The 12,994-nt window shown below is 42.1% G+C and overlaps 1 long non-coding RNA gene across 1 annotated transcript in view; it reads right to left on the reverse strand.

The window, feature by feature from the left end:
• Positions 1-12,487, reverse strand: part of LOC309616230 — a 198,099-nt gene extending 185,612 nt beyond the window's left edge. The window contains exon 1 of the long non-coding RNA XR_014237372.1: positions 12,396-12,487. This is a non-coding gene — a long non-coding RNA (uncharacterized lncRNA). The remainder of the gene's footprint in view (positions 1-12,395) is intronic.
• Between the last annotated feature and the right edge of the window lie 507 nt (positions 12,488-12,994).

The following is a 12,994-nucleotide window of genomic DNA, read 5'->3' on the forward strand; positions in this document are numbered from 1 at the left end:
ATCACATCACATCTGGCTCCAGGAAAATTCAGTTCTCATTTTCTTAGGAAAATCTGGTTTTGTAAGATATCCCTCACGTTTTCTGGCATATAGTTTTACTTATCTTCATTTTTACTATTAAATTAACACACACACACACACACACACATACACACACACCCTTATTAAGGGTCTATTACTTGCAAATCATTAGCTTGATATAGTGAGACAGAAAAAGTAACCTGACTTTTTAAAAATAGTGACTTGATAGCAGGGACTCTGGTTTAAGGAGTTCACAAATTGGTTGGAGGAAAAAAAATGAAGACGTAAGCAAAAAGAAAAAGATATAAATAACAGTAACATAAAATATCATGATACAGTGGCACAAGATTAGTTGCCAAATTAAATATGAACAAATTATTTGCTCTGGAAATTCACAGGAAGGATACCTGAAGTTGGACTGCAAAGAAAAAACTTCAGAAAAGACAGAAAATGAATTCAAAATAGCCCTTGAAGAATGAATAGGATCTATAAAAGCACAAAGAGTGAAAATGTCACGAAAGCTCAAGTAAACTCATTTTGCTAAAGAGGAGAGTATGGTTTAGTGGGTAACCAGAAAGAAGGCCCACAACAGAATGAGGCCAATTCAAGTAAAGACCATTAACGCCAGGATGAGAAGCCTGAAATTTATTTTATAGGCAATGAGAGCCACTTAAAGGTTTAATGCAGGGCTTTCCCATGATCAATGTGGTATTTTAGGGAGATTATTCTGGCATGGTGTGAGACTGAGGATGAGAGGAAGCTCTCACTAATCCACTTGGCCTCCTTGTAGGGAGCTTTCCTTTTTTCTTTACACAAGCTTTGAGAACAGAGTTATCCCCCAACAACAGTTTCTGGATGAACATTTCCAGGATGCTCACTGTTGCACAAACCTTGTTTAATTGGAAGAGACCACAGACAACCAAATCACAGGCTGACACCTTCAAGCTCTGCTTCACAATGAGGCTAAAGAAGACAAGTCTTCACTCAGCCTGTATCCAGTGGGCAAGCAGGCTCTGCTCCCTCCATTCTGTTCCCTCCTCCCCAACATCCAGACGACACACCAGCATCTCTAGGCTACCTCATTTTGTTCTAGTCAGGTGCGCTTGTTAATTTTTTTTTAATGAGATCTGTGAGTATAATGTAAAGATCCTGATGCTGTTCCTTACCCTCTCCTTACACCTGACGTCAGTGCTCATGCTATTAGGTCCTAGGACTTTGGGGCTTCAGATTCTTCTGCTTTGCCTTTCTTTGGCTGTGACAGCAATGGTCAGCTCTTTACAGCTGAGACAAAGAACAACTATTTGCATCTTGGTCTCTACTCTTTACCTTTTAGGCCCTCCTCCTCTGAGGCAGATGCTACAAAAAGAAGAATGCTGAAATGCCATTACTATGTGATGAGAATAAGTTGTTTTTACTCTTCAAAGCACTGTAAATACGGGAGCGAGTCTGTGCATTCTGCAAAACAGCATCTTGAGAAAGAAGCCCACTCCCACTCTGTGCTTGGCATAAAATAAACCCACCAGCAGAAAAGGAGGAGATTACAACTCTAATTCTTCATTCTCAGACTTGCCTTTATTTTATTAAACATTTTAAAGGACATAACAGTTAACAATATATTTTCCTGCTCAAATATTATCAGTATCTCCTAAAATCTCCATATAAAATCCTTTGAAAGAAATTCATATTGGGGGGAGTGTCTTAGGTAACAGGTTGTCTTCTAAGCAGTTTTCACCCATTATTTATTTAATCTTCAAAATAAATAATTGATGAACCCTTCTAGATAAGTACTATCCCCATTTTATACATGAGGAAACTAAGGTTAAAGAATTTGAAGTGACTTGGCAAAGGTAACAAAGAATGTAAGTAGTGGACACAAGAGTCAACCTAGCCCCATCTTCACTGTACTACCCAGCCCACCTTGCCTTCACATGGCATTCAGGCTCTGAACAGTATAGCCCCAAACTGCCTCTCCAATCTAGTACAAATTTTTACATCTTTTATTTTGCTATATATACAGTCAGCTCTCCATATCCATGGGTTCCACATCCACAGATTCAACCAACTGCAGATTGAAAATATTCAGAAACAAACAAATAAAAAAAATTCCAGAAGTTCCAAAAAGCAAAACTTGAATTTGCTGCATGCTGGTAATATTTACATAGTATTTACATTGTATTTACAACTATTTACATAGTATTTACACTGCATTAGGTATTTTAAGTAATCTAGAGATGATTTAAAGTACACAGGAGGATGTACATAGGTAATATGCAAATACTACACCATTTTATATAAGGGACTTGAGTGTCCACGGATTTGGGTATCAGTAGGGGGTCCTGGAACCAATCCCCCATGGATACTGGAGGATGACTATAAATCAAAGTTGTTTCTCCACTCTACTTTCATTATTTTAAAAAAATCATAGAAAATCAATAAGCAGTAGTTGCTAAAGTTGAATATACACATACTTTACAACCGTGAAAATTACTAAGGGGAAACCCCCATTTAAAATGAAGCCCGAAGCCCTGAAGGGGGAGCTCTCGAGCACTAGCCCTCACTGCTGTCTGCCGACCCCAAACAGGAAGAGAGGTAACTTAGATCTCCAACAGGAAGATTACTACTTTGCTACTCCAAAAGAGGAAAGAAGATCTTCTCCTTGCCCAGCAACAGCCCCAGGGTGAGAAACTACCACCACTCAACTAAAAGAAACCATCACCACCCTGAATTCTCTCTTTCCTCCAATGGACTTTCTTTCAAAGCAGCTCCTCCCAACTTCCTCCTTTTTCCTCCAGAAAGTAACATTCCTCTCCTTTGCCAGACTTGCCTATGGTTTTGCCATAGCTCGCACATCCTGAATGGCAATTCTTCTACTATTCCCAAATAAACCCATTTTGCTGGTAAAATACTGGCTGTTTTATTTTAAAGATCAACACAACCTAGAAATTCTACTCCTAGGTAAATGCCAACAGAAACGTGCAAATGTTCATCAAAAGACAGGTACAATACTCATATATTAGCCAAAACCCCCCTGCCAGAAAAGTCATAACTCAAATGTCTATCTATAACAGAAGGGGTAAATATTTATACGAGGAAAATATAAAATTGTAATGAGAATAAACAAACTGCAACAACAACATACATGTGAATCTCACAAACATAATGTTGAGTGAAGAAGCTAGACAGAAAAAAGTACAGACTCTGATTCCATTTATATAAAGTTCAAAAACAGGCAAAACTTATCTATCATATTAGAAATTAGGATAGAGGCTATCTACCCCCAGGTGAGGGGGAGCAGATATGACTGGAAGAGAGTTGACACCTTAGCACAAATCAAGGCAGTGGCACCAAACTATTAGAGTCATTGTATTCTTCACAGCCACGCCCTCACATTGAAAAAAACAAAAACAAAAACCAAACAAAAAAAAAACAGCTTCACAGGGCTTCCCTGGTGGCGCAATGGTTGAGAATCTGCCTGCTAATGCACACGGGTTCAAGCTCTGGCCTGGGAAGATCCCACATGCCGCGGAGCAACTGGGCCCGTGAGCCACAACTACTGAGCCTGCGCGTCTGGAGCCTGTGCTCCGCAACAGGAGAGGCTGCGACAGTGAGAGGCCCGCGCACTGCGATGAAGAGTGGCCCCCGCTTGCCGCAACTAAAGAAAGTTCTCGCACAGAAACAAAGACCCAACACAGCCAAAAATAAAAAATATTTTTAAAAATAAATAAATAAATAAAAGATTACAAAGAAAAAAAGCAAAAACAGCTTCACTAAAGAATGTTCTTGATGAACAGTAAATATTAACTTTTTTTTTTTTGCCACGTGGCAGACCTTGTGGGATCTTAGCTCCCCAACCAGGGATCGATCCCACGCCCTTAGCAGTGAAAGTGCAGAGTCCTAACCACTGGACCCCCAGGGAATTCCCTATTATTAACTTTATTAAATCTTGCCCTTGAACATACATCTTTTTAATATTTTAATATAATATGTAATGTGTGATGAAATAGGAAGTATGCATGAGGCACTTCTATTACACACTGAAGTACAATGGTTGTCTTGAGGCTTGAGGAAAAGTACTTGTGTGAAAATCTGAGTTGTAAGCCGATGTAGCCACTCTTTTGATAGAATGTCATTTTTACTTAAAAGAATGATTGACAAGATGTGGTTATTCAGTCTTGGGTATCTGGCACACATTTCCTCAAAAATGAACTAAGTGAGCCTATTACTTCAAGGAAAACAACTGACAGTATTCAATGGCAATAAAAAATTCAAGCTTTCAACAAAAATTATTCTGGAAAACTTATACCTGACACAAAGAGCTTGACAGTTTCCCACTACTTAAGACTCTTCTGATAGGTCAGTGGTAGGAGTAATCATTGTAGGGCTTTTTTGTTTTGTTTTTGTATAATGAAACATGTTAACATTTGGAAGATCTGCAGAACTCAATGAGCAGAGATCTGGAATAGGTAAACCCTTAGAAACAGGTCAAGTGGTTGAGCAGGAATTGAGAGTGACTGCTAACGTGTATGGGGTTTCATTTTGGGGTGTTGGAAATATTCTAAAAATTAGATTGTGGTAATGGTTGTACAACTCTGTAGGTATACTAAACAATCATGCACTTTATACTTTTAATGGGTGAATTGTATGGTATGTGAAATATATCTCAAAAAAGTTATAAATTAAAAACTGTACCACTGTAATAATATCATAATATCTGAAGTTTACTTAAAGAAAAAAAAAACAGGCTGTCAACCCACAGACCATGGTTTACTGACCCCTGTTTTACCATTATCTTTGAGTTTCTCATTCTAGAACATCTTTGGTGCCCAGTATTTCAAAGTTTACCTTTAATTTACTATTTTTTTCTTACTCTTCCAACATGCCCTCCTTTTATCTGTACATCAAAACAATTTTCTTTAAAGTTAGAGTTGCCTGTATTAGTAAAATGAGCATACTTCCAACCCAATACCTCACAACCAAAACACACACACACACAACAACAACAACAATAAATTATATCAGATGGGGCTACAGTCATCTGAAGACTTGATTGGGGCTGAAGGATCTGCTTCCAACTCACTCATGTGGCTGTTGGTATGAGGCCTCAGTTCCTCAACTCAAGGATTTCTCCATCAGTCACCTGAGTTTCCTCATGGCTTGTTGGCTGACTTCCTCCAGAGCAAGCAAATCGAGAAAACCAGCAAGGAAGAAGCTCTGTGCCTTTTATGACCTAGTTTCTGAAATGTACAACATTACTTCCACTTTATCTTATTTGTTAGAAGTAGCCAAGCCTTGCCCACACTCCACAAGAGAGGAATTAGGCTCCATCTCTTGAACAGAGGAGTATCAAAGGATTTGTGGACATATCTTAAAACCACCACAGCCTCCTTGGTAGTATACAAATAGGCTCTCATCTCCTCCGCGGGAAGGCAGAGAAATGGGGGACCAGGCTCAAGACTTAACCATCAAAACAGCCAAACTCTAAAGAAGGATAAATTCCCAGTGAAGGTAGGTCTGCTGCACCACGGTCAGGGCCCAGCTGGAAAAAATTAGATGGAGTTATCTGGATTGAAGTCCCTGAAAATCTTGAATTCCTAGATTTCCATGAACCCTCTGAACCCATTAAGGGCTAACCTCTTGGGACTTCCCTGGTGGTCCAGTGGTAAAGAATCCACCTTCCCATGCAGGGAACGTGGGTTCGATCCCTGGTCAGGGAACTAAGATCCCACATGCTGCAGGGCAACTAAGCCCGCATGCCACAACTGCTGAGCTCATGCACCTCAACGAGAGAGCCCGCAAGCTGCAAACTACAGAGCCCAGGCGCTCTGGAGCCCGCGTACCACAACTACAGAGCCCACACGCCCTGGAGCCTGCGTGCTACAGCTAGAGAGAGAAAACCCACATGCCACAACCAGACAGAAGCCCACGCCACAATTAGAGAGAAGCCTGCGCACCACAACGAAAGGTCCCACGCGCCTCAACAAAGATCCCGCATGCTGCAACTAAGACACGATGCAGCCAAAAAAATAAAGAAAATTAATAAAGTAATAATTTTTTTAAAAAGAGCTAACCTCTTGTCCCCCTGCTTGCTTGGAGATGATGCAGAAGCTGCTCCCCCACAAGACAATGGTCACCCAGCCAAGCCCATCTCAGTGGGGGTGTGGATCCTCAGGATCTGCCCTTCCTGGCTACCAGGATTTTAATCCCAAACCTGTGATTTAATCCTAAAATTAAGTCACATTAGAACCCATTGAGCCTGATAAGGGAGGAAAGAAACTATACCCCAAAGGAGCCATAAAACCTACCCAGCATGTACCAGCAAAGACCAGGAGAGCACGTGTGAGATTGGATTCTAGAGTGCTTAATCAAGAGGACCGGAACAAAAGTTGAAGAAGGGAGAGTTTATCCAGTTGCTAGCACTTTCCCAGGATACAGGACTTAACACTCACTTCATTACAAATACAAATAGGCAAGCTACAGATTGGGGGAAATATTCTCAATACATGTATGTATCTGACAAAGATCTGTATCTAGAATATATAAAGAACTTCTACGACTCAATGATAAACACTCTAATTTTTTCAAAAGGGCTTTAGTAGATAGTTAACAAATGGCCAGTGAGCACATGAAAAAGGTCTCAACTTCATAAATCATCAGAAAAATGCAAATTAACCACAATGAAATATCTCTGCACACCCATTAGAATAGTTAAAATGAAAAAGACTGACAACATCAAGTGTTGGTAAAGATAAGGAACACCTGGAACGCTCATATTTTGCTGGTAGAGTGTATAATGGTACAAACACTTTGAAAAACTGTTAGGCAGTAGTAGAAAACTACTCGGAGTAAAATGGAATGAATTGATACACATAACAGCATAGATTAATCTCAACAACGCTATGCTGAGTAAGAAAAGCCAGACACAGAATAGTATATAGCACATATTTCCACAGAAAGTCTAACACAGGCAAAACTAATCTATGGTGATAGAAACCAGTAATGGTTGTTTCTGGAGGTGGGATTGACTGAAAAGGGGCACAAGAGAACTCTCTGAGAGTGATGGAAATGCTCTGTATCTTGATAGGGCTGTGAGTTACATGGGTATATGCATTTGTCAAAACTGGCGATCCAGTGGTTAGGACTCAGCGCTTTCACTGCCGCAGGCCTGGGTTCAATCCCTGGTCAGGGAACTAAGATCCCACAAGCCACGTGGTACAGACAAAAAAAAAAAATTTGATTGAACTGTACTCTTAAGATCTATGCATTTCACTATACATAAATTATACCCTGATTAAGTTAAAGAGTCAAACTCGGGCTTCCCTGGTGGCACAGTGGTTGAGAATCTGCCTGCTAATGCAGGGAACACAGGTTCGAGCCCTGATCTGGGAAGATCCCACATGCTGCGGAGCAACTAGGCCCATGAGCCACAACTACTGAGCCTGCGCGTCTGGAGCCTGTGCTCCGCAACAAGAGAGGCCGCAATAGTGAGAGGCCCGCGCACCGCGATGAAGAGTGGCCCCCGCTCGCCACAACTAGAGAAAGCCCTCACAGAAACGAAGCCCCATACAGTCAAAAATAAATAAATAAATAATTTAAAAAAAAGAGTCAAACTCATCATTCTTCTTTCCAAACTTTTTCCTCCTACTTTTTATCTTAGTTAACACATCACCATCTATTTAGTATTCTTCAAGCCCAACTCATCCTAGATTTCTCTCTCCCTGTTCCTGCCACCTTCATCTACTCTATATCCAAACTCTTCAGAGTCCATCTTGTAAATAACTCTCAAATTTGTCCCCTCATTTCCATCACTAAAGACCCAGGCTTAGTTCATACTTCTGGACTAATGAAGTAGACCTACAACTGGACTTAGCCTTTCCTCATTAACTCTCTACAATGCCAACAGAGTGATCTTCCTAAAATTCTTAGTTTATTATGTCACTCCCTCACTAAAACTTCTTCAACAGATTTACACTACCTGTAAAAGAATATCTAAACCCCTGGGAGAACAACAAGCCAAGAGCTACCCGGTCTAGTCTATGAATATGCCCAAGGGATTTGATGTCCAAAGTCATCTAATCCCCAATTAGAGGCCTGGCAGTCCTCGTTTTCTATCTGGTGAACTATGTGTTCATGTCTCAACTTCACCTGTGATAACCTGGATTTCAAAATCACCTCAGTCCAGTAACAAATGCTCATCCTCTTCCCTATCTGCCTCATTGAAAGGAGTCTCCATCTCCAGCCACCAGGACTCAGAGCCTGGAAGTACCAGCTCTTCCTTCCCCTCCTCTCTCACACCCAGGCACAAAAGTCCTGCCCATTCAGCCTCAATAGCTGTAATCTTAAAGAGAGGTGACAAGGTCCACACTGGCTGCCTTCTTCGACTGTCAGGACTGTGTCACCTCCCTTTAAGATTACAGCTGTTGCCTCTTAACAGGTTTTCTCCACTTTAAATGCAACTTAGAGGACTCACATCCAACACATTAACACCCTGCATGTTTCAGATTTTCAGCATCTCAGAGATTCCCACTTTCCCTGGATATCACCATATACCTGTTGCTTTATTTGGAGTTTTGTATTACAAACTTCAAAAAGATTAGCTAAAAAATGAGGACTCTTAGTAATTAAATTAACTGTCCTTTTTTTTTAGTATTCCCTTTATCTCAAAGTTAACATCAGAGGCTGATCTAACACCAAAACAAAGGCTTACTTTCACCTCATTGAAAATGTTCAAGCATAAATTGAACTGTTTTTTGGGGGGATGCTATTTATAAAAGAAATGTCCAGAGCATGGCAGATTAGAAGATATTACCTCTGGGATGCCTTCTTCCTAAAATATTTTTCTAATATTCAATGTGGAGGATTAAAGATGGTCATAGGGCTTCCCTGGTGGAGCAGTGGTTAAGAATCCACCTGCCGGGATGAGAGTGGTCCTGAAAGAAGACATGGCAGCTGCAAACCTGGAGGGGCCAGTGAGCAGAGGCATGGGTGTTTGGCAGACTGGATCTGAGTGTTTCTTAGCTGAGTGACTTTGGGTAAGTTGCTCAATGCTTGCGTCTCACTTGGCTTCATCAGTAAAACAGAAATAAAAATGCCCACCTCTCAAAGAAAAAAAAAAAAAAGAATCCACCTGCCAATGCAGGGGACACGGGTTCGAGCCCTGGTCTGGGAAGATCCCGCACACCGTGGAGCAACTAAGCCCATGTGCCACAACCACTGAGCCTGTACTCTAGAGCCCTCAAGCCACAACTACTGAGCCCACATGCCACAACTACTGAAGCCCGTGCATCTAGAGCCCATGCTCGGCAACAAGAGAAGCCACCTTAATGAGAGGCCTGCGCACCACAACAAAGAGTAGCCCCCCACTAGCCGCAACTAAAAAGAAAGCCTGCGCACAGCAATGAAGACCCAACACAGCCAAAAATTAATTAATTAATTAATTATTTTTTAAAAGATGGTCATAAATTGACATTCCTCCCATTAAAGGTGGGATGTTTGTTACCTCTCCTTAAATTTGGGCAAGTTCTATAACTGCTTTGACCAATAGAATACTGCAGGAGTGATGCCATGCAAGTTTCTGGGCCCAGCCCTTAAGGACAAGCAGCTTCCATTTCCATTTCTTGTGTCTTGAAACAGTGGCTCTTGGAGTCCTCAGCCACCATGTAAAAATTCCAACTATCCTAAGGTCACTGTGCTAGAGACACATGTAAAGAGGCTGTGAGACTACATCAGTAGAGAGAGATGCCCAGCCAGCTCCCAGCTGAGGTCTGAGACATCATGGAGTACATATAAAGGAATCTTCCTCACTGCGTTCTGTCTGAATTCCTGGCCCACAAAACTGCAAAAACAATTACAAAATGACTGTTGTTTTAACTCACTTGTGGGGGGCAGTTTGTTATCCAGAAATTGATAGCTGGTACAATAAAAACCTGATAGCATTATAAGTTTTAAACAGAATTCTCCATTCTACAGAAATATACTGCTAGTGAAAAGAATCTGGTTATACTTTTCAGATATCTTTATGAAATCATAGAGTAAATCTATTAGATATGAAACAAAGATAAAAGTGGGAAGCTTGTTTTAAAAAAGAGAGAATTAGAGGTTAATATTGGAATTCTACCATTATTTTGCTCTTCAGAATGCACATCTGGGAGAACATGTCAAATTCCACTTCTGGATGACTCCTAAGTTCACGCTTTTTCAAAACAAAGCATTTCATTCATTTATTTATCCAATGAATATTTATTGGATACCTACTATGTGTCAGGTTCCATTCTGAATGCTAGAGATAAAGTGATGAACAAAACTGACGGTTCCTGTCTTCTGGGAGCTTACAATGAGTGATAAAATATAAAAAGAGAAAATCAATAAGCCACATTTGGGCTCAAGAATAAGAAAAGTATCTCAGTAGACAAGGTACAGATATAGGTACACAGTGGTGGCAGAAGGGCAGCCCCAGGGCTACTGGGGCCTAGGGATGGAGGCCAGCACTGGCAGCCAGGCACTCAATTCCACTGGGGGAAAGAAGTCATGCTCGCTGCAAGAATAGAGTCCCACGCCAAACTCAAGGCCTGAGGCCCTTCCTCTTAAAAAGAAGCTGAAAAAGACAGCTGCCAACTGGGGCTAGTGTCCTGATGTCACAGGTAGCCATGGGCCTGGGGAGGTGAGGAACAGAGAATCCAAGACAAGCTGGATCCGAGATTCCCAATATGATCAGAAAACAAGAACAGCAAAATATCATAAGAAGATCTGGTTCTGGGCTGGGGGTGGGCAGGGAACAACATGTGATGGCAACTATACGTCCATAAAACCACTAGGCAGGAAGGAAATAGAAAACACATCCATAAAGCTGTGTATCTACTCCTGACAACATACAAAACATATACCACTGAAACTGAACATAACCAGAACCTCCAAAGTCCATCTACAATGCTTGGCCTATGTAGAAGAAAAGTAGTAGTATGTTATTTTGTAATGGAAGTTTATGCTTTGGTTTGTCATTTATTGAGAGTTTTTATTCTTGTTCCTAAAGTGTTCAACAAGTACTACAGTGGAGAAACAAAACTCAGCAGCCTGCCGAGCATCAGGAGATGTCTGATGGTCATGGCTACTTATGAGTCTACTCAGCAGGCCAGCAGCTACAGTGCAGCCCTGGAGAGGACCATGGGGCTGGCCGGAAGTGAAGATGGGTCTCCTCTTTAAGGGGAGGTGCTGTAACTCTAAGGAATGGATAAAAATTACCATAAAATTGCAGGTATTCTCACATACAGATTTGACTCCTTTAAGACAAAAATGAAATGAGGAGTGTTTTGGACCACTAAGTTTTTCATAGCTTGATGACAAATAAAATAGCAATTTCCTAATCCATGTCTTTTTTTGTGTGTGTCATTAAAAGTTTGATGTTCCATTTATTCAGGTCTTCTTCTATTCAGTCAATAACATTTATAGATTTACATGTAAGAGTCTTTCACATTTTTCATTAAGTTTATTGCTGAGAAGTTTATGGTTTTTTATATTATTGTGAATATGATTTTTTCTCCCTTTCTTTGGAAATGGAAACCTATTGATTTTTTTTTAACATCTTTATTGGAGTATAATTGCCTTACAATGTTGTGTTAGTTCCTGCTGTATAACAAAGTGAATCAGGAATATGTATACATATATGCCCATATCCCCTCCCTCTTGCATCTCCCTCCCACCGTCCCTATCCCACCCCTCTAGGTGGTCACAAAGCACCGAGCTGATCTCCCTGTAATCCATGTCTTTTTTAATTCAAGTACGAATGAACACATCAGGTTGCCCTGAGTAACCTTTGCTTCATCTATGAGTGAAGCAAATTAGTATCCAGGATCCAGACATTTTATTCCTTTTTTTTTTTTTAAGCAATTGAAGTAAATGTCTAACTACAGTTTGACAAGGAACTAGCCTAGAGGCAATACTGAATAGTCAAGAAGAGCAGAAGCTCTGAAGCCAGGCTGTGGAGATTCCTACCTTGACTGACTCTGCCACTTAACAGGTGTGAAATCTTTGGGAGGCAACCTTTCTTCTCTGTGCCTCAGTTTCCTCACGCACTCATATACTATATTAGGTCGGGAAGGAACAACTGTATTTAAACCGAAAACTCCCCACCCAGGAAGAAGCAAACCACCCAAGTGCTGCACTTCTTTTTCAACAGCGCTCCTGAAGCCGGCGAGAGGACGCGGAGAGCACCTCCCGCGTAGTTGTCCCACTCGCGGCGGGACTCAGGGGCTCGGTCCTAACTGAGTTGAGGGAACCGGAGAAGATCATTCCACTCAGCACCGGCAACACCCTGCCTTCCCTTCAGCAAACCAGTTGGTGTGAACAACCCCGGGCGCCCGCAACAGCCCCCCCACACTCACCCGCGGGCGGACTGTCGCTCAGAACCCAGCACCGGCGCCTCCTGAGGCGGCCCTGGTCGGGAGGCGGGAAGATGACTCAGGCCACGCCTACCTACCCTCGGGGCCGAACCTCACTGCGCCCTCCCCCCCTCGCCCACTTCACTGCGCCTGCGCCCGCGCCCGAAGCCGCGGGGCAGGTTGGGAGGTGTCGGTGGTTTCTTGGTTGCATCGGAGGTTGGGTTGCTTGTTACGCTGCTCAGGTGTTCGCCGCGGCTTCTGGATGTCGCTTTTGCCACAGCTCCTGTTCCACCCGTCTTGAGCCTCCCAGCATTACCGGCCCCCAACCCAGAACTTTCCTGCCGCGGCCCTCCGCCGGATTCCAGCAACCAGCCAGTTAGCAACCAGTCTAACGCTACTGACGCCTCCTCTCCTCCTGTGTACCTGGCACTACGCTAGTTCCATGTATTGTGTCACTTTAATACTCTCTGCAGCTGACAGTGAAACAGAGAAGGTAAAGAACTTGCTTAAAGTCACGTACCCAAAAATGTGCTGGAGCTTGAAGTTTATTGCAGGCTGCCTACCACACTTCCATCTCACATGGCGGAACAACAGAACGCCTA

The sequence above is a fragment of the Balaenoptera borealis genome (assembly GCF_965194805.1).
Source record: "Balaenoptera borealis genome assembly, chromosome: 19".
Taxonomy (NCBI): Eukaryota; Metazoa; Chordata; class Mammalia; order Artiodactyla; family Balaenopteridae; genus Balaenoptera; species Balaenoptera borealis.